Below are 6154 nucleotides of genomic sequence, written 5' to 3' on the forward strand. Positions count from 1 at the left end.
TCACTTGAAAGAACTGAACATTTATTTGATGTAAAGAACGGAAAAGGAACCAACACCCAGAAGAGCAGGCACAGGAGTGATTACAAAGCTTCCTCATTGAACTTTTGCACAAGAGTCTTACATACAGAACTCAAACCTGTAGCACAGCAATTCTTAAATAGGTCCCAGCATGCCCAAATTCTGAAAGAGACCACACCTTGCCAAAAATTATATTCCTTAACTAAGATATTCTTTAAAATCCTTAGAATCGCCCTCACTAGTATAGAAATTTCTTGTCTGCAGTAAGCTCCTTCTCTGGATCTTCAAGTTGGTGATGACATGAGTTATTTACCTTTCTCATTCCTATACCCTCCCACTCTACCAAAAAGTGTAATTCTACATAACTTCAGTTACACCTGCACAAACTATCTTAAAAAGAAAACACTAACATCTGCCTATTGGCTACCTCGAGCCATCACATGCTGGAATTTACATCTGATGTTTCAACTTTACTGTAAACATGGAAAATAGTATATTTTAATAAACTTCCATTTAACTCATGACATGATTATACAGCGTTAAGGGTTGGGTGTCGATGGCTTTGCTGAGCTCTTCGGTAGGAGGCAGGTTGTCTAGCTCCTCCATAACTGAGAGACTCAGGGTGACATCAGTCACCACATTCTGGGTAGCATGCACCTCTAGCTAGTGTTCCACCAGTGTTCAAACTGTTTGGTCTTGTCAGTGATGACACCTCCTATCTTGGACTTCAGCAGTGTGGTCTTGATGGCTGTGTGGCCTGTAGCTCCATTGTCTGCAGTTGACTGAATCCTCCCTCGGAGGTTCAGCCAGTAGGCTTCGGCACACTGGAAGGCAGTTTGCTGGGTCTTATTCTGAGCAGCTCGGAGAGCATCACGTGTACTAGGGCAGGGGTTCTGCTTGTTCTCTAGCAGTATGTTCCTCTTGGCTTCTGATACTGGTTGCATCTCCGTCCAGTGTGTTTTGTACCAAACTGTGTTCCTGTGCTCTTTCCTTCCAAAACCCGGGATTATTGGAATCTTGGAGTTGGGACCATTAAGTTTCAGCATCATTGTCAGTTGTTACTGAGGTCTTCAGGTTCTCTTTGAAGGTGTCTTTAAGTGCCTTTAATCATAAAGGTAGTTTTACAGCAGGAGTTATGTGTATTGGAAGCCTTTGTTTCTGGGATGGTGGCTCTTCTTGAACATCAGTCTCACGCTGGTGACAACAAGGGAGTGATCTGTGTTAAAGTCAGCACTGTGGTAACAGCGAGTGTGTAAGATGCTGTTCAGGTCCGCATACCTGGTGATGGCAAGGTTGAGATGGGCCAATGGCAGGACACTGGGTGTCTACAGTGTCTCCTGTAATAACATGCAGACCATATGACAGCAAAATCTAGTGGTTTCTTTCCATTCTCATTCATCCTGCCCATGTTAGCCCATTGTGAACTCAGCAAAATGTTCAGGCTTCAAAATCGACCCCCACTTTAGCATTGAAGTCTCCCAAAAGGTACAGTCCTTCACTGCTTGGAATCCTGGATACTGCCTTATCCAGTTCCTCAATGCTCTCTCCATCAGAGAAGGAGCGAGTGTGTGAATGTTAAGCTAAAAGTGCTCAGGGATAAAAAAACATGCTTATATAGATATGTTTGTGTAAATTAGGCGTGTATTAAGAAAAAATGTTTATATAGTTAAACAAATAGAAAAGTGTAGCAGTAGCAGTAATTTTTTACCATCAGACAAGAATCTTGTTACCTAATTTTTGCATTCTTAAAAATAGTCCTGACTCTGATTCCACCTACAGACACATTTGTTTTTGCTGAGATGATACACCTTCCTCAGGTTGCATATGGGTGAAAAAATAACAAATTAAAAATTCACTTTCACATCATTCCATCAAGAAATCTGTACAGCGCAAATACACAAATCCTAACAAAATCTACTATTAAGATCAGGGATGATGTTGTTACTATGGTAACATTATATTTTGGCCACTGCAGTGTAGTGTGTGTTTACTTTCGCTGAGTATTGAGGGCACATCAACCTTAATTCCGTGTTGGCATTGCCCAAAATCAGAGTTTTTATTTGGGAGCCAAGAAAAAGAAAGTTCTTACACTACTTATTATTGTATTAAATATTTCTTGGCAGCAGCTCCATACAAAAAAGTTTTGATTCATCCTCCATGTAAAACTGTATTCCTTTGGTTTGGCTTTATGATATGGTAATTAGAGGGCTTTTTTAGCAATGGCAAGTAAATATTTCTGGCCATAAAATCCATTGGATATGCCAAGCATGTGTTTGGGATAAAGGTATAACAATGCAGCACCTTGATTTTTAATAAGATATAAAGCTCTCTACTTGGACAGTATTCTGCTGTCATATCTGAGTGTAAACTCATCTGTGGCTTACTGCAGATAACAAACTGTACATTTTTTATATTGGTGAAACAATGTTTAATCATAATTTATTATAATATTTTATCATATAAGGTTAAAAAAATCTACTATAAAATTAGAAATAACTCCTTTTCATCATTCGTCTGCTTCCTTTGTCACACCAACCCTCTCCATGTCTTCCTTCATCACATCCATGAACCTCCTGTGTTGTCTTCCTCTTTTCCTCTTATCTCGCAGCACCATATTAAACATCCTTTGTCCAAATTCCTCAACTTAAGCTGTCCCTCTGATATATTTATTTCTAACATTGCCCATTCTTGTCACTCCCAGGCGTCTTAGTCATGTCAAGCTCTTTTTCCCCTTTGTTACTTCTGTCTGTGCTGTCATGGTCCTGGGTCATTTTGACCCAGTGTTGTTAGTTTTCTTGTGTTTTGTTCATTATTTACTCCATGGTTCCTAGGTTATTCAGTTAGTTTATTTGATTTCCCCTCGTGTATTTACCCCCTGTGTCCCCCTAACTGTGAGTTCCTCAGTGCCTCATTTCTCCACCTTGTGTTTTATTCCATGTTTTCCCCAGCCCGTTATGTCTGTGCTCTCCCCGTGTTCTCTCTCTCCCTCCTGTCCGCATCTCTGTGTACTTCCTGTTTTACTTTGATAGTCTCCCGTCAGTGTACGTCACGTTGTGTTGCTCCTGCCCTGTCTTGTTATAATTATTAGTATCAGCTGTGTTCCCTGTGTGCTCCCACGCCCCTCATTATCCTTCTGTGTATTTATGTCCGCATCTACCTCAGTTCTGTGTCGCGTCCTCCCTCATGACTGTGTGCCCCTCCGTGTGTTTCCTCGTGAGCCAGGTCCTTTAGAATCTCCCATTTTATTTTTGTATTACTTGTATCGCCGTTTCCTTCTTTCAGCAATAAAGCTGTATTTGAGTTTAGTCCTGTTTCCCGTGAGTTTGCGTTTGGGTCCAATTCCTGCCTGCACACAGCCGGATTGTGACACTTTGCTGTGCAATAGCCTCACAGTATTTCAGTCTACTTTCTTTAGTTTTCTGCTTATTTCACTTTTTCTTTGTTACTTCTTTCTTAAATACTTTACTGGACTTCTTCATTCCATAGTCAAGTTTTTTTTTCCTGTTTCCACTGTCTACTGTTTTTTCCTCACAATTTCAGCCACACTTTCCCAGTCATCTGGTAATTCTTTCCTATACCACCAAGCACCTGTCTCAACTCCTTCCTGAGCTCTGCAACATCCTTCAGTCTTTAACTTCAACTATTAAATCCTTTTCCCTACCTTCACTTCCTCTCCCTGACTTTCAAAGTGTTATGTGAAGGCTGTGTGCAGGCAGGAGTGGTAGTAGGAGGACCCAATGTGCAGACACTCGGAGGCGGAACGTGAACTCAAAAGGGTAACAAAACAAGGAATACAAAATACACTTACGCAGACAGAACACACAGCTAGATAAGGGTAGATCGTGACACTGACAAATTGAAACACAGGGCTTAAATACATAGAGGGAACAATCAGGGAATGAGTAACAGGAGGGAAACACAGCTGCGGCAAATCAGGCCTAACGAGACAAAGGAAGCACAACCAGACGCATTTACATGACACATGGACTTTCAAAGTAAAACAGGAAACATAACACAGACTGAACTTACAGACGATGACTCACAGGCAGGCACTACAGAGGGAACAGAGACGTGGGACCAGGGCAGACACAGACACTGACTGGACACGGGGATATAGCCGACAGGGGAGACAGCAACTAAGGATTACACAGAGACATAAACCAAAAGACAGAACTCTAACAAAGAAACCAAAGACTAGAAATGATAAATAACATAATAAACTCAAAACCCTGGGTCAACGACCCAGGCATCCTAACACAAAGCCATCCTACAGACTATTTTGTGATTCTGCCTAGCTGCCACCACCTGTAAGAGGTATATAAGATGTATCACCTTTTGCATAAGATGTAGTCCACCTGTTTGCTCCACTTTTTTGCACCTTCCTCCTCCTACAACATCTGCATCAAGCTCAAGCATCATGTCTTTCTGCTTCACAGCAACTTCAACACCACAGTTGACAGTATGCTGTTCATGCTGTTCGTAGACAGCTTTAAATCTGCTATCTTCCATCTGTTAAACAAAGAAAAAAAGTCTTGTACAGGTGTTCTCATGAGATCGGCTACGGTTGCCAGATTAGCCAGAGAAATCTTGAGTGCCTGCTAGAGACATCTGACTACTTCTACAACTTCCACTCTTATACACTGATGAAAAATCTCTGAACCACACTTTAGTCTATCTATTGCGCTGTTGTTGGCTTAGCAGTCTATCTATGTACATCAATCCAGGACTCAGGGAGTAACAGATGCTTTTCTACACAAACTGAAAAAAAAGGTGGTGCCTTCTGACATTGATAACTTACTTCTTTCTTTTTTTAAGTTCTCATTGAAGCTGGGCAGCATGACTTTGACTATTTATCCCTCGTCAGACTTTGTGGTCACTCTTCATCAGCCAGCCTCAAAGATCTGGTTGAGTGCTGGAGTGTTTCAAACAAATGTTGCATCATTGACGTGCCATGGACCTACACACTTTTTTTTACTTTGGGTTAAAATATCAAGTGTATTTATTCTGAAGACACTTTTATTTCTGATCATTATTGTATTTTTTTAAAATCTTGTCTTATCAAGTGCCTCTCTCTCCCATCTGTCATGTGGTTAGCTCATGCATTTTAAATTCTTCTACTGCTGTTTAATTTTCTTGTGCTTTAATTTATTTTTATCCCCTCATAATGATGTTGATCTTTCAATAAATCTTTATAATAATTATTGCCTTTCTATTTTAGATAAAGCATATCCTGTTAAAACAAGATTAGCTCTTATTTTCAGGTCTTTCCGTTCTTTTCTTGTCGAAAAGTTTAGCACTTGCGGAGAAAAACTCATTTACGCTTTCACCTCCTTCATTTAAAGGATCTTTTACTTTCTTTTAACACTTTGATGCAAGAAGCAAGAGCTGCCCATTCTTCAAACCTGGTTTCAAAGAGCAGAGATAACCTTAAGGTGTTATTTGACACGGTTAGTGATATTGTTACTTCTGCTCCACCTGTCATCTCAAATTTTTTTAAAGAAGATCATGAAAATGTTCCTTCTTTCTTTGTAGAAAAAAAAGAGTAATGTCAGCAAAAAAAATCTTTTTTCTGCTTGGCTAGTTATTTTGGAAAGATTACAATCTGTTTCAATCATCTTCCTAACATAACACTCCTTGTACATTACAAAGTGTCAAAGGAGAAATATCTGTGTGGTTCAGTAAGAAGGTCCTGGGTTCAAACCCACCACCTGGCGACAGTTGGCTTAAATGTTCTACCTGTGTCTGTGTTGCTTCTCTCTGTGTACTCAGGCTTCCTCTCACAGTCCAAAGACATGCAGTTAGTGTGGTTAGGATAACTGGTGATTATAAATTGACCATGAATGTATGTATGAATGATTGCCTGTCTCTCTGTGTTGGCACTACGACAGACTGGCCATCTGTCAAGGGCTGTACCCTGCTTCTCCCCCCATGGCAGCCAAGTGATGAAAAAGAATTGGATAAGTGGAAGAAGATGGATGGATATTATCTGTTTCTTTACCTGAGCTGGTAAAATTAGTTGCTTCTACGAAAGCGCCCTCGTGCTCTTCTGACATTTTACCTGCATTCTTTTTCAAAAATGTCTCTCAGTCTATTTGTCCCGGAGTGCTCACTGTAATTAACTCTTAAATGGTATCCG

The 6154-nt window shown here is 40.4% G+C and overlaps 1 long non-coding RNA gene across 2 annotated transcripts; it reads right to left on the reverse strand.

The window, feature by feature from the left end:
- Window positions 1-373: 373 nt before the first annotated feature.
- LOC102081152 (uncharacterized) lies at window positions 374-4037 on the reverse strand. 2 transcript variants are annotated; one of them, XR_003220559.1, is made up of 3 exons: window positions 3176-4037; window positions 1297-1355; window positions 374-1212 (listed from the first exon to the last, which is right to left on the reverse strand). It is a non-coding gene; the product is annotated as an uncharacterized LOC102081152 (long non-coding RNA). The 2 variants fall into 2 exon arrangements; XR_269307.4 differs by having other exon boundaries at window positions 3827-4031.
- Between the last annotated feature and the right edge of the window lie 2117 nt (window positions 4038-6154).

The sequence above is a fragment of the Oreochromis niloticus genome, linkage group LG6 (assembly GCF_001858045.2).
Source record: "Oreochromis niloticus isolate F11D_XX linkage group LG6, O_niloticus_UMD_NMBU, whole genome shotgun sequence".
In the NCBI taxonomy this organism is placed as follows: Eukaryota; Metazoa; Chordata; class Actinopteri; order Cichliformes; family Cichlidae; genus Oreochromis; species Oreochromis niloticus.